The 23,135-nt window shown below is 37.3% G+C and overlaps 1 protein-coding gene and 1 non-coding gene across 3 annotated transcripts in view; both read left to right on the top strand.

Moving 5' to 3' along the window:
* Positions 1-23,135, top strand: part of MLLT3 (MLLT3 super elongation complex subunit) — a 302,003-nt gene that overhangs the window by 104,874 nt on the left and 173,994 nt on the right. The window lies entirely within an intron of this gene.
* TRNAA-UGC (transfer RNA alanine (anticodon UGC)) lies at positions 16,936-17,011 on the top strand. Its single transcript has one exon. It is a non-coding gene; the product is annotated as a tRNA-Ala (tRNA).

Here is a 23,135-nt window from a genome sequence, read left to right as displayed (position 1 = left end):
TATGGCAGAGTCTCACTTGCTGTTCTTAATATGATGTCTTTTTTAAAAAAAGATTTTATTTAATTTTACAGAGAGAGGGGAGAGAGGGAGGGAGCGAGAAGTATCAACTCATATTTGCTTCACTTGAGTTGTTTATTGCCTGTTTGTTGTATGTGCCTTGATAGGGAAAGCCCAGGATTTTAAATTGGTGACCTCAGCATTCCAGGTTGATGTTCTATCCACTGCATCAACACAGCCCAGGCAATATATGATGTCTTATGTATAGCAGATGTTAAAACACTTGTGTTTGTTGAATTGCCTTATACAGTGGAGTAAGTATGTACAATAAAGTCATTTTACAACTGGTTGTTCCAAAAAAGCAAGTGCTATAAACAATGTGAGTTCCAGACAAAAGGCAGGTCTGCAAACTACCTGGTTAGTGTGGGGAGAGATTGGTCATGTATGTATTGTGCTTTTGTCTCTCTCTGGCAGTGAAATCAGAAGCAGTTTTGGTGATGGGCATAGCTATTTTAGTAACCTCAGTTAATGACTTCTAGGAACAGTTTCTTGAAAACAAGATGAACTTCATTAAAAAAATGAAACAACGAGTGAACTTTACTTAATGATATTACATGTTATACTATTTTACTGTCAAATTTTGCAGGTGTGCAGGATAAAAACACGTGTACACATAGCTACTGTTTTTGCGTGGATAGTTAGAGGCAGTGATTCTGAAACTTTGGTGGGCATCAGAATCAGAACAAGCTGGAAAGCTTGTTAAAAATGAGCTAAACTCTTCCCCCAGAGTTTCTAATTCACTTATTTTTGGGTGAGGCCTGAGAATTTGCATTTTCAACAAGTTCCCAGGTGCTGTTGATGCTGCTAGTCTTGAGGTCACAATTTGATATCTACTGGTTTAAGTAAGGAGATCATACCAACTTATAAAAAAGAGCAAGTATTTGATATTACCTGTTCATCTGGTAATGCATATAATGAAAACATGTATGTTAATAGCATTTTAGATCAGCTGCCAGATATGGAGACATCTATTGTTCCACAGTCCCCAAAACTGCATCATTGAGACCTTCTTTGGAGGCAGATTGAGCATATTTTAGTAGTAGTTATTGAGTGATACTTGCTCTTGAAGTGCTGGAGTAATAAAGGGTAGTTATCAACATGCGTCTCATCATCTGCTCAGAGTTACATGTTTTTATTCCTCCAGCAAAGTCAGCTAAGCTATCTGCCTTTCTGAGCAAGGGAAGGCAGATAGATTTCTTCTTCTGCTTTACAGCTCTGGGGTGGGAGGTAGAATTTTGAGGTGCCCTGGGCTCCACAGAGACAGATTAGTGTGTCGATAGATTATTTATGTCTGCCACGGCTACTTGACATCCCCTGCCCTCAACCTGAGCACTTAGGTGCCTCTCTTCTAACCTTTGCCCCTCCTTCCCCTTCAGTTGGTTGTGTGTCTGTGTGTAAGCATGTATGATACCTTTGTGTTTGTAACTGATGCGTTTAGTGAGGTTTCAGAGCTTAATTCCTTTTCTATTTTTACTTCCGGTAATAGTTTGGGACAGGGAATTAATTGTGAGATAGTGTATTATAAAACATCCAACATTGAAATCACTGCATTGTATTTGAACTTTCTAGGTAGATTTATTTTTTCCTAGTTGAAAAAAAGATTCAGCAATGTTGCTTTTTTATTATATATTTTTTTATTACATATTTGCATAAATTTTTGCCAATACTGGGTATGATCTGTTTCATTTGGTCTTAATTACTTATTTTTTTAATGACTTATTTTTCTTTAAGTTTTTTAAATTACAAAAATAATATATTTTAATTTCTATAAATGTCACCCCAGTATCCCTCAATACAGACATGTGTGCCCATAAACACACTCAGCTCTTCTAGTTGTTAGCCTTTTGTGGTGACCAGTGTTGATATTCCAATTGGTTTCTTTCACAGATTTCTCATATGGTCAATAAAATACACCCATTAAAATCTTTATTAAAAAAATGTATATTTTTACTTGATGATACCATTCAGATTATAATATGATTCACAAGACTCTAGGCCTTGAATTTTTCAGTTAAACATATCTTGGACGTATTTTGAGACCATAAGACTCAGATATATAGAATTCATATTTTTAGTGACTAAATAATATTCTATAGTGAGAATAACTGAGATTTATTAACCCTTTCTGCTATTGAATAGCAATCACATTTTCAGTTTTTCTAAATAGCAATGGGAAAATATCCCTGAGTGTGTGTATGTATGTATGTATCTATCTATCCATACATGCACATACATACATACTGGTGCTTTCAGTTAAATAAATACTAAAAGTGAGATTCCTTAATTGAAAAAGCTATGGCCTAAAATTTAACATTTTACCATAGAGCTTTCCAGGAGATTGTACAGACTTAGCTACTCCTCTCCCTATGCCCCCAAAAGCAATGTATGAAAACACCTATTTCCTTATAGTGCTACCAACTCTAAATATTAACTGTCACCAATTTTGGCAAAATTGATCTTTTGATTTTCATTTCTCTGCCTACTAGTGAGGTTGAACATTTTTTCATATACTTTTTTATTTATTATATTTTCTTTATTCCTTGCTCATTTTTTTCTCTTGAGCTTTTTTTGCTTACCAAATTATTAAAGATCTTATGAGATATTAATCCTTTGTCAATATGTTGCAGATATTTTCTTCTAGTTTATTATTTAACAGTGGTGCCTTTGTCTTTTGCCATACAGAAGTATTAAATGTTTATGTAATACAGTCTGTCAGTCCTTTTCTGTATGGTTTTGTATAGGATTTTAGGGTATCCAAAACATTTTCACAGATGATCCTCATAGTTCCCTGAGATAAATGGGAAGTAAGGTTGATATTGTCATCTTTAGATAAGGACCTCAATCTTCAAAGAAGTCCCTGGCCTGCCCAAGTTTCTAAGTGGTGCATCTCAGATTCAGAATACGTTGTTTGTAGAGTTCTGTACCCTAGCTGTTGCATTGTGCTCTGATTGATAGTTCCTTTTACAGTAAGAGTTGCTCAAATCTCCTACCAGAATATAAAACAAATATCTGGTATTAGTGAAATTAAATAGTAATCTGTTTTCAAAGATGTAGGTGAGAAAAGGTGTGAGTTGTTTTGTTGTTGAAGGATACATTGACGTGTGCTCCACAGAATGGCAGTGGCGTGCTGTTTCTAGCAAAATCAAAGTAGAAGAGCAACAACTCTCTAACAGGGTGTTGAGCAAATGAGTTTGTAAAATCCGGATTTTTTGAGTTTGCTCACTCTTAGTGTTAAAAAATGGCTCTAGGCAGTGCCACCCTATGTGATCTGTGAAATTGCTAATTGCCTTCCTGCTTGGGAGGGGTTATTGTTTTGCTAATATTGCAGGAGGGAGGGATCTTGATGGGCCCAGGTAGTTTAGCAGAAAGAGCAGGGAAGGAGAAGGAGAAAAAGAGAGAAAGCAGAGTGCTGAAGGAAGAAGAGGCCAAGATGGCAGGGAAAGAGAGAGAAGCCAGTTTTGCAGAGTAAGAAGCCATGTTGGCAGATGGGGAATCAGAGATGAGGGGCTTTGGGATTGGTGGGGCCTTTGATTAGAAACCGGAGAAGATTCTCCTGGTTGTGGAACCAGATTTGTCAGTAGCTTTGTGAGCTCTGAGTGAAAGGGAAGTGTTTTCCCTGTGTGTTTCTTATTGGCCGGTGGGAGACTTTAATAAAGGAATGGCCCACCGTTTTTTTGGGTCCACTGTTTCTTTATTGTCTGTTGAATCCAATGGGAACCTGCACATGAGTGGCCACAATGGCTATGGCGGCCCCTGGCCTTACACAGGGTGTTTTAATGACTCAGACCAGTCACCACTGGAGAGTGATAACTATCTTTACCTGGAGATAAAGAATTACAGGTACTATAGTAAACACTTCTTCCCACTATATTCACCAGAAGTTTGAACAAAATAAATGTACCGTTCAGTGCTAATTTTAATAAATGTACACACTAAAAAACAAAGAAAAAAACCCCAAATCACCAGTTTAGGAAGGCTTCGGTGATTGTGCTACCAGATGTTACAGAGGCCCAGTCTGGACACTGAATGGAGAGAGCTGGAAGTGCCCAAGCAGACCTGGTGTCCATTTAGATCTTCATAAAATGTAAACTGTTGTGGCCATAGTGCATTGAGGAAACATGGGTCTCTCATATAATATATATATATATTTCTCTCCCGTGTAAAGAGCAGAATCCTAGTTCTCCTAATTCTCATTGGCTTATCTTGGCCTGTAACTCCTTGTCATGTCTTCACCACTCCCTCTCTAAACACAAAATCACCTGACTTTTAAAAATGAATCTATTTAAAATGAAATTATGTACCATGTTCTTTTGGTTACTTGAGGCTATAGAGATGAAGGCCATATAAATTAATGATGCCATAAAATGATTTGAATACAGTAAAATTAGGATCCCTCGTCATTTTTTTTTTAGAGGTTAGCCTATTGGGTCTGTATACTTATTTCATAGTTATTTTAGTGAACATGCCAAATATGATTTGCCATCTGTATTTAAAACTTTTTTTTAATGTATTACTTTTTGTTTTGTTTAGTTCTTTTTTATTCAGGATGCTAGTCTCTATGAACTTGAATTGTATAGAGTCTGACTTTGAAGAGCAGTAGTTTGTGCTTATCTGTCTAATCCTTTTTTCTAGCCTGAATCTTGAACCATCTTTTGTCTTCTTCATTCTTTACCTCCAAGATTTACTTTCAGTTCCCTACGAAACCTATGACTGGGGTTTTGTTGACTAGAATTTCTTCTCTTTAGGTCTGTAGATTCAGGGAAGATAGGGTTGGCTCTGGGGTAGTGTCCTCCCCCTATCTCTTTCTACCATCTGTAAACACTTTCATTCTGCCTTTAGTGGATGGGCCTCCTGAGGATACATGATGCAGAGTGTTTGTGAAAGGAAACTGATAAGAATGAAAACATTTTCCTTTATAAAAGAGGAAGGGTGGAATGTGGGGGAAAGGTAAGGGGAATAGATCTGTTGTCATTATTAGTTGTCCATTTCAAGCATTCTGTGGGTTTTCACTTACCTGGGATTCTGTGAGACCAATACAAATGGACTTTATGATGGAAAGTTGCAAACATTTTCAAGTTAGAGCCATCTCAGAAGGCATGCACTGTGATTCTGGTCAGGAGTAGAACCTAAACTGTTTTATTGTGATAGAATTTCTTTGTGTCTTTGTATTAAGCAGCAGGGAATGTAAATGTAGTGATGCTACTAATTAATTGTCATGGTAATATGCTCCCCCCACCTTGTAGCTGATTTCTTTTATTGTTCTTTTATATATTATATTTTAATGCTTATGCTAAATGTTAGGCACACTTCATTTGGATGGATTATATATTCTTATTGTAAAATGTACTTTTTCTTTTAATTTTATTTTACTATAATTTTAGCATTTAAAATGTTGAGCCTGTTGGCCCTGGCCGGTTGGCTCAGTGGTAGAGCATCGGCCTGGCTTGCAGGAGTCCCGGGTTCAATTCCCGGCCAGGGCACACAGGAGAAGCGCCCATCTGCTTCTCCACCCCTCCCCCTCTCCTTCCTCTCTGTCTCTCTCTTCCCTTCCCGCAGCCAAGGCTCCATTGGAGCAAAGTTGGCCCAGGCGCTGAGGATGGCTCCATGGCCTCTGCCTCAGGTCGCAACAGAGCAATGCCCCAGAGGGGCAGAGCATCGCCCCCTGGTGGGCATGCTGGGTGGATCCCGGCTGGGCACATGCGGGAGTCTGTCTGACTGCCTCCCCATTTCCAACTTCAGAAAAATACAGAAAAAAAAAATGTTGAGCCTGTTGATTTAGCTAATAACATCTTGGCTCCCCCCCCCCTTTCATTTTGGGACTATAGTGGGTGGCATCATGTGATTAGATTAGTTTTCCTTTTTTATACTGCTGCTCTGCCTTTCAAAAAGACAGTGAATTTGCTATAGTTAGTAAGCAAAATCCTGCATGTATGGGCAGGAGGAAATTGAGTAATCCTGAGAAATCACCTTCTATCTTTGAACATGGGATTAATTTGGGTTTTGATTACTGTGTATACAGAGATTTGGTAGGGAAGAAGGAAACTCATAGGGCCTGGTTTTTAGGCATGCTTTAGAAGGGTTGTATAAAGTTTGATCCTACTGTCAATATCTTTTTGTATTGATACTAGTATTGTTAAAAGATGCTAGAACTTTTGAGCATAGGCCATGGTCACTTAGAGCAGGCAGTTTTGGTATTGAAATACTCCCTCAGCTTTTCATCACTTACTAACATTCTTTTGGTACCTTGTAGACTGCTGAAGGTGTTCAATGAACAGATTTATATGAACTTGTAGATTGTATATAAGCATTAAAATAGTTAGATATAGGTAGAAAATTTGACCTGGATTCAGCTTGCTCCCCCCCCCCCACCCCAACCCCCCTTAAAGATCAGTTAGCTGCTAAAGTAATGCTTTCAGGAACAGGGTTCTTTGCCAAAAGTAGTTATTTTCTTTAAAATTTACTACTCACTTTAGCATTGAGCCAGAGCCTACCTATTGATGATTTTAGGGGTGCCTTGTACTTTTGCTTCTACCAATTAAATAGTAAGAGTTGATTTGCAACAAAGAGAATTAATTTTTTTGTGTGTTTGAGAAGCATTTATTTTTAAGTGGTAGTCCTCCCCTCTCTTAAATAGCAAGTGATTAACTACTACTTTAATTTTCAATTAATCAAATTAGGTTTCTGCTGGTAGATTTTGATTACATGCAGTTCTAACAGCTTCCAGATACACTTCTCTTTCCCATATGCTTACCATATGCTGAGGAAAGCCAACGTAGAATAAATTAGTGTGAAAGTAAGAACACTTAGTTCTTTTGTAGAGTTCATCTTGAATGACAGAAGACAGCTCAGAATCATTTTAGCTATGAGGAACCTTTTGAAAAGTGATATGGAAAAATAACCCATTTATGTGTGCCAAGGTCTGTTTTCATAAATGTAAATTTGAAAGTTCATTAAAATTTTGGCATGTGATTTGGAATGCATAATAACTGGAAGTGATTCAAAGCCAGAAATCTGTATCCTTATACCAACATGTTTCACTGAAGACTGGCTTTGTATGGTTGTTTAATATTTAAAAGGTAAGAAAAAAATTAGTATTTACTCAATGGATATAGCGCTGGAAACTACATTCAGTATGGAGAGGCTGCAGAAGCAAGAGAGAGCCAGCAACCTAATCAGTGGCCCCAGAATGCTCACCAGCCTCTGTTCCTGAACAAGAGGCCAGGTGACTTTGAGACACTGACCACTCACTGTTCCTTATTTTTCAGAGATGACAAGACAGAAATGCATGTTTTTCTTGCTGTTTCTAGGACTGTGAAAAAGGACATTTTGGGTCACATAAAAAGAGCTGAAAAAATGGTCAAGCTGGGATTAGACAGATGATATCTAATGCTAGTAATTAATATGAACAGTTAATGATCAGAGATACTGTAATGTTACATGCTAGGCCTATTGCTAACCCACAATGTAAGTCTTCTGAGGTGAGTACACAGAAGCAAAGGGGAAGGGAAAAAAATAGTACTTACAGTTGGTATAGACAAGCCCATTTCTTGTCTGTAATGACAGAAATTAATGCTTCCAGGTCCTATCACACATTTTTCAGGTGAGGCACAAAAGCAGTGCTAAGAACCAGGTAAGAAGAACCAAGAACTACTGCGACAGGAAAGCTTTTATTTTAGAGCTTACAGGCTTCACAGCTTCAAATTCTTATCCTCTGCCAGTTGTTACTTTTGCTGTTACGTATGTGTGCTTTGTACAAATCCAATTTTTATTCTCTTATTCCCCTTTATTACTTTTCTTTGGAAGTTTCTTGCTCCCTGACGTCTCAGGTCCTATGGTTTCTACCTTCCAGTTCAGTCGGAGAGAAAAATGGTTTATAAAGTGAATAAGATGATCACCAAGATGAAAAGTGACACTCCTTGAGTTTGTGATTATGTATTATAATTAGCTCATATTCTGTCACCTAGGATGCCATTTTTGGATGTTGTTCTGTAATCAACCAAACTTCCAGCAGAAAGTAAGTTTAAGATCATTGTCGTCTTGGTTTACTTCAGCTCTTAGCCTTTGATCTATTTGACTTTGACACAGGCTTCTCACCAACTTCTGTAGATTCTCATTCTGACAGGATGCTTTGAATTTCCCCCACTCTTCCCTTCCGCCTGCCCCTACCCTGGTTCAAGGTATCATTCACCAGATTGTATGTCCTGCATCTGTTTTGTTCACTCAATTCCTGGGTCTTCCTTTTCTTTCCCCCGAACTTAGTTTTTCCTACTTTTACATTCCCTTTCTCCAATTATTTTTCGTATTGTGGCCAATTACCATTCTGAAAACATTAGTCTCCTCTCCTCAAGATTTTTTCCAGCTTAAAAGTATTTGGTGGCTGTCTGTTGCCTACAGAACTCAATTTCTTCCAGTATGGTGTAAGGGACATCACAGACTGGCACTTGCCTACCTTGATAGCCTCATGGTTGGTCACAAACTGCCATGTACCTGGAGCCGTACTTCAAGTTCATTTGTAGTTCTTGTTAAGCCATGCATTCTCTATATCCTGATTTTTTATTTGTTTTTTTTTTTTGTTTTCTTACACTTTTTCTTTTGCTTGAATGAGTGCCTATCATTTTTGTTTATTTTTGGCAAATACCTCCTTTCCTTAAAAGTAATCACTTTTGTGTGTGGCTTAGCTGGATCTTCTAAGCCTTAAAGATGGCTTTCCTGAGGTGAAGTGTGCAGTAGTTGTTGGTCAATGCACCTTCCTGGCTAGATGCTTAGCTGTGTAAGGGACAGGAGACTGTGCCTTATTCATCTTTGTGGCCCAGCACATAGCAGAAGGCCTGGCATGCAGTCGCTGTACCATAAATATTTGTATGGAATTTAGTTTATTTTCCATTACATTTTATAGAGAATGAGGGAATCTTAAAGTAAACGAGGTACCTAAAAATTGTATATTTAAATGAAGATTTGAGATTTATTATGATTTATGGAAGTAGAAAGGAAAAAATTGTAATTCCTTGGCACTCAAACTAGTGAATGGATACCAGTGAATAGGAACCATAATTGGCAAATTAAAAAAAAAAACTCATTTGGCTAAGTGTGTATAGTGTGTGTGTGTGTGTGTGTGTGTGTGTGTGTTACAATGACAACTTGACTTCAAACTAAGACTGATTCAAAATTGTGAATTATAAGCAGTTAATGATTGGCAGGGCTAGAGTGGAACCTAGGTGTTAGGACAGTTCTGAGAGGGCTAACTACATTAAGAGAAAAGCCCAGCCAATTCTCCGCTGCCTAGGTTCTCTGCTGCCAAGGGCCCCTACTGCTCCAACTCCAGCCACTATCTGACTGTAGCCAGATGAGAAACTCAGAGCCAGATCTGCTCAGCCAACCCTTTTCGAGTTCCTGACCTAGAAACCAGGAAAGATAGTAAACCGGCTGTTGTTTTAAACTAAGTCTAGGGTAGTTCACTATGGAATGGTTGATACTTAGAACCTGTTTCTTTGGAGAAGCGTGGTCTGTTTTCTTCTAGGTGGTATTGAAGGAAGACAGGGTCAGAATTAGAAGTATCTCTTAGTTCAGATTTAAAGTAGTCACTGTGCTAATCTTGTTCCCTCAAACTTTTATACCCTAGTTAGTGGTAGGTCAAGCGGGGGAGGTATTAAAAAAAGATATTTTTGTGATGATTTTTTTTTCCTTTTCATGTATCTTTTCCCTGTATCTGGTAAAGAGAGACTAGTTAAGGGTAGATTTAAAACTAAGCTTACTATATTACAAGGAACCCATCTGTTTTTTGGAAGGAAGATCATGTACGAGAAATTCTGCAAATGAACTTGCAGATGTCTCCATGGGAACAGTGAATGGGGCAAAACCACACTGTTGTCAGAGAGGCCAGAACTTACATTGAATAATTTATAGTTCAGTGTGCTCTTTTTGATATTAAAATCTGAGTGCCCATTGTGGATTGAATTGTGTGCATCCAAAAGATATGATGAAGTTCTAACCCCAGGTACCTGTGAAGTTGACCTTATTAGGAAATAGAATCTCTTCAAAAATATAATCAAAATCAAAATAAGATCATAATGGATAAGTGCGGGCCCAAGTCCAATAACTGATGGTTTTTAAAGAAATCAATGTAAAGATACAGAGACACATAGGGATGAGGCTATGAGAAGACAGAGGCAGAGACTGGAGTAACACTGTCATAGCTAAGGAATGCCAAAGATTACAAGCAACCACTAGAATCTAGAAGAGTCGAGGAAAGATTCTTCTAAGAACTTTCAAAGAGAGAGCATAGCCCTGCCAACCTCTTGATTTCAGACTTCTAGCATGGAAGGTTAAAGTTCTGTCATTTTAAGCAGTTTATGGTATTTTGTTATAGCAATCCTACAAACCGAATACAGTCCCTGAAAGTTAGGGAAAATTAAAAAGTTTTTCTCTTCAAAGGTTATGAAAATGAGCCTGATCAGGTGGTGGTGCAGTGGATAGAGAGCATCAACCTGGGACATTGAGGACCCAGGTTCAAAACCCTGAGGTCACCAGCTTGAGCTTGGGATCATAGACATGGTATCATGATTGCTGACTTGAGACCAAAGGTCACTTGCTTGAAGCACAAGGTTGCTGGCTTGAGCAAGGAGTCATTGGCTCAGCTGGAGCTGCCTGGTCAAGGCACATATGAGGAGCAATTAATCAATATATAAACTGACGCACCTATGAGTTGATGCTTCTGATCTCTCTTTCTCTGGTCTATGTCTCTCTCTCGCTTAAAAAAAAAAAGTTATGAAAATAAAATGGTAAGTCACAAACTGGGAGATAATACTTGCTAAATGTCTATCTGACAAAGGACTTGAATTTAGAATATATAAAGAACTTACATCTCAATAATAAGACAACCCAATTTAAATATGGGCAAAATATTTGAAAAGACACTTCACCAAAGTAGATGTATGGATGTCAAGGAAACACATGAGTGCCATATGATATTATTAGTCAATAGGAAAATGCAAATTTAAACTGCTCTGAGATATACACTGCCACTAGAATGACTAAAATTAAAAAGACTGACCATAGCAAATGTTGATTAGGATGTGGAGCGACTGGAACTCTCATACATTATTGATTGATACTGAAAATGGTATACTCACTTTGGAAAACAGTTTTTTGTCTCTTAAAACATTTAACATGTATTTACCTGGTGTTCTTCTCATAGATATTTATAAGAGATTTGAAAGTATATGTTTATATCAAGATTTTCACAGTAAAGTTCATAAGAACTTTATTTAGAATAGCCTCAAACTAGAAGCAACCCAGATATTCACCAGTAGGTTAATGGATAAATAAATTATGGTATATCCACACAATGAAATGCTACTCAGTAATTAAAAAGGAATTGACTATTGATACACAAAATGAGATGGGTGAATCTCAATATAATTGAATAATTAGGCTGAGTGAAATAAGCCAGAACCATCCCCCTTTCAAAAGAGAGTGTATATTGTATAATGCCATATATGTAAAATTCTAGAAAATGCAAAGTAATGTGACAGAATGTACATTATTGGTTGTTTGGGAATAGGAGGTAGGGCATGGCATGGAGGGGAAAGGATTTTTTTTTTTTTTTGTACTTTTCTGAAGCTGGAAACGGGGAGAGACAGTCAGACTCCCACATGCGCCCGACCGGGATCCACCCGGCACGCCCACCAGGGGCGATGCTCTGCCCACCAGGAGGCAGTGCTCTGCCCCTCCGGGGCATCGCTCTGCTGCGACCAGAGCCACTCTAGCGCCTGGGGCAGAGGCCAAGGAGCCATCCCCAGCGCCCGGGCCATCTTTGCTCCAATGGAGCCTTGGCTGCAGGAGGGGAAGAGAGAGACAGAGAGGAAGGAGGGGAGGGGGGTGGAGAAGCAAAATGGGCGCTTCTCCTGTGTGCCCTGGCCGGGAATCGAACCCAGGTCCCCCGCATGCCAGGCCGACGCTCTACCGCTGAGCCAACCGGCCAGGGCCGGGGAAAGGATTTTAAAGAGATGTGAGAAAACTTTTAGGGTCGATGGATATGTTCATTACCTTGACTGTGGTGATGATTTATATGAAGGGTATATATTTATATGAAGATGTAACAAGTTATATACTTTAAGTATGTGATTTTTAAAATATGTCAGTTATATCTCAATAAAGCCAGAATCAAAAGAAAAAACTTACATGGGAAAAATGTAGAGTTAAGTTGAGGGCGTAACACAGGCCCTATTCTACTAGTATTTATCAGCCGAGGATCAAAAGGTGAAGTGTGCTTTACCATTTACTGTTGATATGCTATGTCTTTAATGGCAAGATACCATTTAAATCTAGAGCTAACAAGTAAACCAAGCCTGTAGAATCAGTTGGGCTTTAATCATGGAAGAAGACAAGAATGAATTGTAGAGTAAGAGATTTATTACAGAAATCTTTATTATATGTGGCTTAAGTGTCTGTTTGTCGCCGATAGCTTATTGGTTGCTTGCGTAACTCTACTAGCCAATGGGGTGAAGTTGCCACAGCTGAACGCAAATTGAGCGGGTCAGGGGGAAGGTGAACATTTGTTTGCATTGGCAATCATCTGCTTTTGAAACAATTTAAGGCTGAATGCAAATTGAGCGTGTCAGGGGGAAGGTGAACATTTGTTTGCATTGGCAATCATCTGTTTTACATAAAAACTATATCTTAACATATTTTCTTTTAAGAATGCCTCCTAGAAAATACAGCACTGAAGAGGAGAGAAAAGGAGCTAAAGCTGCACAAAAACGGCTTTCTCGACAAAAAGAAACCACTGAGCAGAGAAAGATAAGGCTTGCTTCAGTCGCAGAGCAAATGCGTCTTTCAGTTGAGACGTAGACAATTTCCTGTAAAACTTGCCTTTGCGCCTGACCTGTGGTGGCGCAGTGGATAAAGCGTCAACCTGGAAATGCTGAGGTCGCCGGTTCGAAACCCTGGGCTTGCCTGGTCAAGGCACATATGGGAGTTGATGCTTCCAGCTCCTCCCCCCTTTCTCTCTCTCTGTCTCTCCTCTCTGTTTCTCCCTCTCCTCTCTAAAATGAATAAATAAAAAAAATTTAAAAAAACAAACAAAAAAAACTTGCCTTTGCTATGACCATCAATAAGTCTCAGGGCCAAACGCTTAAGCGTGTTGGCATTTTTTTACCTGAGCCTGCATTTGAACACGGTCAACTTTATTTTGCCTGTTCAAGAGTTTGTGAAAGAACGGACTTAAAATTAAAAATAATTGATGGTCCTCTGCAAGGCAAGCTTAAAAATGATGGAAAGATCTACACAAGAAATGTTGTGTACAAAGAGATCTTTGACATGTGAATTAACATTTTATTATTTAAATCACCTTTATTTATTGAGCTAGCGGTGGCTCTTAAGAAATGTACCGCCAGTGGTTTCCTTCATTGCACTCTACTTTAAGCAATTAAGCAAGTAGAAGGGGGAAACCCCGTGGGGCACTAAGCAAAGGGGCGTCCTCACCGCCTGCCCTGGGTAATTCAGTTTGAATTAGCAGACACCTTTGCACAAATCATTTTAATTACAATTTATAATATCTAGAACAGCGGTCATTTCGTATGACCGCCGGGCTTTCTAGTTAAACTATAAATATTTATGGTAGGAACTTATAAAGGTCCAGGAGGCAAGTTGGAGAATCAGTGAAGTCCCTAAGTAGTCAGTTTGAGAAGCCGAGCAAGAGAGAATGTTCATGAGAAAAGGTCTATGGAAGGCTGTGCCTTTGTGTAGTTACCACATCTGTGGGTCTGTGATGGAACTAGAGTTGCGGTTGTCCTATTGGGCTAACTTGAGAAGTTGGACAGGGATCTTAGAAGAGCAAAGATAAGCTTGAAACCACCCATTTAAACAAGACTGGTTACTATACTAACAGCCTTCAGAGGGTAATGCTTTCCACATCTATGCTGATCATTTCAGATCTGTGCAAATTCTATTTTTGATTAACTTTAACCTGTAACTATATAGGGAGAAGATTTCTGGAAATGTTGTTCTTGCTTAACCAAAATGAAATGGCACAAGCCACTACAACTTGCTAATTAAAATGAGGATGGTTATTGTAGTGCTGATTATGAACCTAAGCTCCTCTGTTCTCATGTTATGGGTTGATTGTGCTACACAAATACAGAATTTTGGAAGAGAGATATGATTGGGTCAGAATGAAGTAAGAGTTAGTCCAGGCATGAAGAATAAGGGTAGATCTTTAGCAACAGGGCTGATTACAATGTAAACAATGGAGAGACTCTGCATCTCCTCTTATAAGGAAAGTGTTTATAGCAACATAAACACCTTTTCAACACAGTAACATAAACAGTTTCTCAAGGAAACATTCTCTGGCATTCAGGAAATGTTTCTTTCTTTACAAACACGAAAGTGTGTTTTTCTAAAGATTTAATTTATTTAAGGGCTCTGTTTAGAACAAGGCTCTGATTGTAGAGGGATAGTTATTCCCAGAGCACTTTTGTGGTAGGCTCTAGTTGAAGTCCTTATAGAAGCATCTTGTTTAAAAACTCTGTGGACTAACGGCACAGGTCAGTGCAGGTGTACTGTGTTACATATTGGATACACCTCTGGAAAGTTGAGTAAATTAAACTTTGTGAGTCAAGTTGTATTATAAATTCCCAGTAGCCTGCAATTTGATATTTTCTTACAAAAATCCTTAAAAGTATGAGGACCCTTTGTTACAGGTATAACATACTGACTAGTTACTGTGAGGCTAGGGACTATGATAATGGCCATGTATTTGTCTGAAACATTCATACTTAATTCTTTGTAAGGTGAATTAAATTGGTCAATTAGGATTCTCATATTAGAGGTACCTTAAAACATTTTTTACAAGGGAACAATTAAAAATAGATTTCATCTACAAGACCCACTTTATGTTTGAAAAAGACAGGAAAACTCTAGCAAGAATGCTTTCTTAATAGTGAATGGAGGACAGATGTACCTATTTTCAGCATGTTATTAAAAATATCTAGTTCTGGTAGTGCACTGAAAATCCTTTTAATAGGCACGAAGCATCAGCTACACATGCATTTTGTATCTTTGTGGCAAAACTTGACTTAATTAAAAAATTTACCAACAAATTTTAGGAATAATTTATTTATTGATGACCAGATTTTCTGCAGCTTTCTATAATTTAGAATGAGCAGTTGGGAGAAAGTGAATCATACTACCTTCTACTTTGACCTCCAGACTACATACTTTTTAAACTTCAATGTACAGATGACCTGGGCATCTTCGTAAATGCAGATTGCGATTCAATAGGTCTGGGCGGGGGGGGGGTGTCTGAGATTTTTAGTTGTAACAAGTTCCCAGGTGATGTTGATATCACTGATTTGGGGACCACACTCTGAGAAGCCAGAGAGTACAGGCTTTTCTGAATATAATTTTTTGGTGTGGTTGCCCACAGTACTCAACATTTTACAGCAAATGTGGTGGGAAACAGAAGAAAAATTGCTCTCACGTATGCCCAGTTTTTGTCTTGGGAACAGAAGGATAGTGGCAGGCCAGTACAATAGTTCAGCAGGAAAGAAGCACAGGCACTTCACCTTCAGCTAGCTGCAATCACATTACATTTTTAAAAATTCATGGAAGTGGACCAGTTTAAAAGCCAACTTCTCATGGAAATGCTAATTATACTGAAAGGGAAAGAAGTTATATATGTGAGGAGTACACATATGAGTTTACTTCTTTCCCTTGCAAAGTTCCCTTTGGTATCTATAAAAATAAAATAATTTTTTTTTTGAATGTTAGTATCTATAAAATTAAATGAGTTTTCTTGGTGTGTATTAAAATAAACTCATAGCCAACTTGGCTGTTTTTGAAGAACAGTTCAATATTAAAGAAATGTTCATGGTGGGAAAGTTTGTCTGTTTGAAGGATGAAATTGGGACTAATTTGAAAATACTTTATAACTCTCAACGTTTTTGTTTTTTTTTTTTTTGGACCTTTTAAGATGGGAAGCCTGAAAACGTTGGGAAAATTGCCCCAAGTGCTATTAAAATCTATTGGTCCTGTATATTTTCAAAGAAAACTTCAGGCAGTTGGTTTTCTTGGGAAAAATATCATTGAAATGTGAATTTGAGGTTAGAAAAAAGTGTTCAGAGGAAGATAAAATCAAATATTTCAAGGAATTATTTGCCCATTTCTTAAAATAACACAGTTTTTTCTTAATTTTAGGTTGAACCTTTATAGCATAATTGAAATTAAAAAAAGAGTAAATGAACATCTTTAAAGCTTTTGGATTACTATGTAAGATTTCTGGAGCCCTGAAGAACAGGAAACAAATGGCTATGTCTCTGTGGGGGTGATATGATGTATGATGATCACAGAAATCATTCAGCAATAGTTAACGTTCCTTAGGATTCTGGCAAAGGTGGGAAGAAGACTTCTGAGGGATCCTGAATGCCAGATTATGTTTATCTGCTGTAATGATAATTGCTAGCCAAATTATTTTTAACTGTGATACTTTAATAATCTTCAGCTTGACTTTGACATCCAGATAATAAATGTCCACTTTCCCAAGAATGTTTTCCAAATGAGTGAGGCTGGTTCTGTCTAAAAAAATTTTGAATGTGTTTTGGAGTGTTGCGAGTGTTGGAAGTATGCATTCAATAAAAGGAAGGAAGGAGCTATGTGCTTCTTGCGGGCTGTTAAAATGATAGCAGCGGCCTGACCTGTGGTAGTGCAGAGGATAAAGAGTCGACCTGGAAATGCTGAGGTCGCCGGTTCGAAACCCTGGGCTTGCCTGGTCAAGGCACATATGGGAGTTGATGCTTCCAGCTCCTCCCCCTTCTCTCTCTCTGTCTCTCCCTCTCCTCTCTAAAATGAATAAATTAATAAAAATTAAAAAAATTAAAATGGGCTCTGGCCGGTTGGCTCAGCGGTAGAGCGTCGGCCTTGCGTGCGGAGGACCCGGGTTCGATTCCCGGCCAGGGCACACAGGAGAAGCGCCCATTTGCTTCTCCACCCCCCGCCGCGCTTTCCTCTCTGTCTCTCTCTTCCCCTCCCGCAGCCAAGGCTCCATTGGAGCAAAGATGGCCCGGGCGCTGGGGATGGCTCTGTGGCCTCTGCCTCAGGCGCTAGAGTGGCTCTGGTCGCAACATGGCGACGCCCAGGATGGGCAGAGCATCGCCCCCTGGTGGGCAGAGCACCGCCCCTGGTGGGCGTGCCGGGTGGATCCCGGTCGGGCGCATGCGGGAGTCTGTCTGACTGTCTCTCCCTGTTTCCAGCTTCAGAAAGAAAAAAAAAAAAAAAAAAAAATTTAAATTATAGCATATTTTGAAGTACGAGAAGTAGGAAAATAAATAAGGTGTTATAGATTAAAAGGTATCTACATGCACCATTTAGGAAAAGACAAAATTTTTTTTAAAGTGTACTTTCTATTTTTAAAAAATTGTAGTTTTCCTTTTCACACTTTCTGTAACATAAGCTGTTTCCCATGTAATTACAAATTTTGGGGGTCAGATTATTTTTTATAGCTATATAATATTCCATTTGTAAAAGGGTGGTTACCATCTAGGTAACCTAAACTTCTTCTTCTCAAACATTTAAGTGGATTTGTATATTTTCAAAGGTGAATGATACTATAATGGAACATTTGTGTATGATGCTTTTCTTTGATCAGGATTTTCCCCTTAAGTTAGATGGCCAGAACTGAAATATATATTTTTGTAGAAAACCTTTTCTTAATATCTGGTCTGTGAAGTTAAGGGACTGTGAAAAAATACCCTTCCTCAGTGTTAGAAGATAATAATGTTATGACAAGGTATTAAAAGCTAAGTTGGAGTTGGACAGGGCAGATTAACATGGTTCTTTTTTTTCTCTTATAATTTTCTTTTTTCTTTTTCTTAAAACCTGATTCTATCTGTGACACTTAATTTTTAACACCTGTTGAGAAGGGGGAAGACAGGCTGGAACTGGTTCCTTGAAAATTTTTGATAGGATGCTTTTTAAAGAAATGAGTTGTTTATATGGTTAATGACTTTAAATATAATTTTTAAAAAGAATAGGACACTTGATGATAAGTCTCTAAGAAGAATAAGTTTATAATGTTTAAGTTTGAATTTTTCTGAACTTTATTTAGGGCAAAAGTATTGAGGTAGTTGTGATTCACTAAGCAAACAGAAAAAGAAATTAGAAATTAGAATAATACTTCTAATAGGAAAGAGAAATAGAAAGCTGCTCACAATTCAGACTATAGACTGATTTGTAGCATTCATCCTTAGAAAACTTTAGAAGTAAGACAATCAATTGGACAGGCAGGTCATGATTTCATTCTAGTTGTTCCATAAAGTTAACCCCCCCCCCCAAACTTGTACCTAGTCTGCAACATTTTAGTTGCCCCAGAATCTTCTAGCAATAGATTTCTAGACTGAACAAAAGGTTTTCAAGACCAGATCTATAAGATATTTATGTACTTTATAAATTTTACCAAAGTTCTTAATTCAGTTTAGAAATTTAGTTTAGCAATTTTAGTTTTTAAGTGGTTTAAGTGGACTCTGATTTCTCTGGATTCTAACTATTTTTTTTTACTTTTCTGTATAGTTAAATATCTATAAAGCATGTTTTTCTATTAAATCCAAATTATTAACATATGCATGCATATAGGAAGTAATGAAGTTCTATTTTCATCATTTTTAAAAAATCTGTGTAACTATATTTTGAAGAAATTATGTCATCTGTTCAGTTCCTTTTTCACTATGGAACACTTTAGGCAAGTATATATAATGTGTATGTTACAAAACAAAATCAAAATGAACATCCATGAAGCTACCATCTAATTTCTCAAATATGACCAAACTATCTTTGAGCTCCTTTCCTAGTGTGCTCAGCTTTGCAGACAGCATAGGTTAAATAATATTTTGGTGTGCCTGTTTTTCTAAATTAGTATGCTTGTAGTCATTGGAAAATCTAAACAGATATTATATTAGGAACACCTGCAAATTAATGATTGACATCAATGCATATACCGTATTTCCCCATGTATAAGATGCACCCTTTTCTGAAAAATTTGAGGTCTAAACACTGGGTGCGTCTTATACAGTGGTTGTAGATTTTTTTACTTACATTTCCCATTTTTTTGTGCTTGTTTTTGCACAATATATGAAGATAGTAATTCGTCATCAGACACAGAGGAGAACAAGCTAATGAATGGGAGTTTTGACAGTAATGAGGAGTTGTATGAATTTTATGATGAATAAAACTTGAGTTCAATAACTTTATGTAATATATTTTCTTTCAAATTTCGGGCCTCAAAATTAAAGTGTGTCTTATACATGGGAGCATCTTACACATAGGGAAATGCGATACATAATTCATAATATCAGAGACTGAGGAGATTCTATAAGTAGGACATTAGAATTGAAACTGTTGACTCTAGCTAGATTTAAACTTTTTCTTTTAAATTGCTTAGAGTAGATATAATTTATTTTTCTAAAGAGGCTATTTTTAAAATCTTTTATTACTAAACCCCAAACAGCATGGGTATATTATTCATAAATAAAACACCAAATAGGTTTTTATATAACAATATAAATTCACATTACATGTTGGAAATTCAAGGTTGGTTTATTTGAAAGAAAATTATGTAGACCTTCAATTAAAGATCTGTGTTCCCAGATCTTTGCCGCATACTCTGGGAATCAAGATTTCAAGTTGAAAAGTCATAAAGAAAATATCAACAATAGGGAAAGTGCTATTGATTATTAAAACTCCAGGTGTGAATATTGTTATTATTATTATTTTATTTTTTTGGTGACAGTGGCAGAGATAGAAACAGAGAGAGGGACAGATAGGGACAGAGAGACAGGAAGGGAGAGAGATGAGAAGCATCAATTTTTCATTGCAGCACCTTAGTTGTTCATTGATTGCTTCTCCTATGTGCTTTGATGGCTACAGCAGACTGAGTTACCCCTTGCTCAAGCCAGCAACCTTGGGTTCAAGCTGGTGAGCTGTGCTATAACCAGATGAGCCCGCGCTCAAGCTGCGACCTCGGGGTTTTGAACCTGGGTCTTCTGTGTTCCCGTTCAATGCTCTATCCACTGCGCCACTGCCTGGTAAGACAGGTATATGGTTATTTAAAGTTTTTTTCACATTTTTCCCTCAAATAATAATTTTTCATTTGTACTTTTTGTTAATTAACTGCTTTGGAATGTAATAGTTGTTGATTTTGAAAAGACTTTTCACTGAATCTAAAAGATCAGAAACTCAAATTCTTTTTAAATATTTTGTTGTTTTTAGCATTAGTGCTTTGAAGATTAGAAATAGATTTTATTCATCTTATATAACCATTGCCGGTGATTAAATTGTGTCTTTTGTCCTCATAAAATAAACATTAGATTTCATTTTGGCTTGTATTTTACCCATGATTTCTTTCCATATTATCACTGTTTTTATCTGGAATTTTTGTCTCCCTGAGCAAGAGTGTGAGAGTCTGAAAAGTTTGGTATAAGTGATGCTCCTCAGTTTTTTCTTTGTTTAAAAAATCTCTTATATGGCTCTTCTAATCACTTTATCTTTTTATAATACTATACTTAAAATTGATTCTGGAGTAAGAAAAATAATACTGAATTTTTATTATAATTGAACATTTTTTTTTAATAAATTTTTATTAATGGTAATGGGATGACATTAATAAATCAGGGTACATATATTCAAAGAAAACATGTCTAGGTTATTTTGTCATCAAATTATGTTGCAAACCCCTCGCCCAAAGTCAGATTGTCCTCCGTCACCCTCTATCTAGTTCTGTGTGCCCCTCCCCCTCCCCCTAACTCTCTCCCTCCCTCCCTCCCATGTCCTCCCTCCCCCCCCACCCTTGGTAACCACCACACTCTTGTCCATGTCTCTTAGTCTCATTTTTATGTTCCACGAATGTATGGAATCATGTAGTTCTTGTTTTTTTCTGATTTGCTTATTTCACTCCTTATAATGTTATCAAGATCCCACCATTTTGCTGTAAATGATCTGATGTCATCATTTCTTATGGCTGAGTAGTATTCCATAGTGTATATGTGCCACATCTTCTTATCCAGTCTTCTATTGAAGGGCTTTTTGGTTGTTTCCATGTCTTGGCCACTGTGAACAGTGCTGCAATGAACATGGGGCTACATGTGTCTTCACGTATCAATGTTTCTGAGGTTTTGGGGTATATACCCAGTAGAGGGATTGCTGGGTCATAAGGTAGTTCTATTTGCAGTTTTTTGAGGAACCACCATACTTTCCTCCATAATGGTTGTACTACTTTACAGTCCCACCAACAGTGAATGAGGGTTCCTTTTTCTCCACAGCCTCTCCAACATTTGCTATTACCCGTCTTGTTGATAATAGCTAATCTAACAGGAGTGAGGTGGTATCTCATTGTAGTTTTGATTTGCATTTCTCTAATAACTAATGAAGCTGAGCATCTTTTCATATATCTGTTGGCTATTTGTATCTCTTCCTGGGAGAAGTGTCTGTTCATGTCCTCTTCCCATTTTTTTATTGGATTGTTTGTTTGTTTGTTGTTGAGTTTTATGAGTTCTTTGTAAATTTTGGATATTAGGCCCTTATCTGAGCTGTCGTTTGAAAATATCAGTTCCCATATAGTTGGCTGTCTGTTTATTTTGATATCAGTTTCTCTTGCTGAGCAAAAACTTTTAATTCTGATGTAGTCCCATTCATTTATCTTTGCCTTCACTTCTCTTGCCATTGGAGTCAAGTTCATAAAATGTTCTTTAAAACCCAGGTCCATGATTTTAGTACCTATGTCTTCTTCTATGTACTTTATTGTTTCAGGTTTTATATTTAGGTCTTTGATCCATTTTGAATTAATTTTAGTACACGGGGACAGGCTGTAGTCGAGTTTCATTCTTTTGCATGTGGCTTTCCAGTTTTCCCAACACCATTTGTTGAAGAGGCTTTCTTTTCTCCATTGTGTGTTGTTGGCCCCTTTATCAAAGATTATTTGACCATCTATATGTGGTTTTATTTCTGGGCTTTCTATTCTGTTCCATTGGTCTGAGTGTCTATTTTTTTGCCAATACCATGCTGTTTTGATTATCGTGGCCCTATAATATAGTTTAAAGTCAGGTATTGTAATGCCCCCAGCTTCATTCTTTTTCCTTAGGATTGTTTTGGCTATTCGGGGTTTTTTATAGTTCCATATAAATCTGATGATTTTTTGTTCCATTTCTTTAAAAAATCTCATAGGGATTTTGATGGGAATTGCATTAAATTTGTATATTGCTTTGGGTAATATGGCCATTTTGATTATATTTATTCTTCCTATCCAAGAACAAGGAATATTTTTCCATCTCATTGTATCTTTTTCGATTTCCCTTAACAATGCTTTGTAATTTTCATTATATAGGTCCTTTACGTTCTTTGTTATGTTTATTCCTAGGTATTTTATTTTTTTTGTTGCAATCGTGAAGGGGATTATTTTTTTGAGTTCGTTTTCTAATATTTCATTGTTGGCATATAGAAAGGCTATGGACTTTTGTATGTTAATTTTGTATCCTGCGACCTTACTGTATTGGTTTATTGTTTCTAATAATCTTTTTGTGGAGTCCTTCGGGTTTTCGATGTATAGGATCATATCATCAGCAAAAAGTGATAGCTTTACTTCTTCCTTTCCGATATGGATGCCTTTTATTTCTTTGTCTTGTCTGATTGCTCTGGCCAGAACTTCTAACACCACGTTGAATAAGAGTGGAGAGAGTGGACAACCCTGTCTTGTTCCTGATTTAAGGTAGAAAGTCCTCAGTTTTATGCCGTTTAATAGGATGTTGGCTGATGGCTTATCATATATGGCCTTTATCATGTTGAGATATTTTCCTTCTATACCCATTTTGTTGAGAGTCTTAAACATAAAATTGTGTTGTATTTTATCAAAAGCCTTTTCTGCATCTATTGATAAGATCATGTGGTTTTTGTTCTTTGTTTTGTTGATATGGTGTATTACGTTAACCGTTTTGCGTATGTTGAACCATCCTTGAGATTCTGGGATGAATCCCACTTGATCATGATGTATTATTTTTTTAATATGTTGTTGTATTCGGTTTGCCAGTATTTTGTTTAGT

The sequence above is a fragment of the Saccopteryx bilineata genome, chromosome 2, assembly GCF_036850765.1.
Source record: "Saccopteryx bilineata isolate mSacBil1 chromosome 2, mSacBil1_pri_phased_curated, whole genome shotgun sequence".
NCBI lineage: Eukaryota > Metazoa > Chordata > Mammalia > Chiroptera > Emballonuridae > Saccopteryx > Saccopteryx bilineata.
Note: the sequence above shows the minus strand (reverse complement) of the source record. Positions and strands in the feature narration are given on the sequence as shown.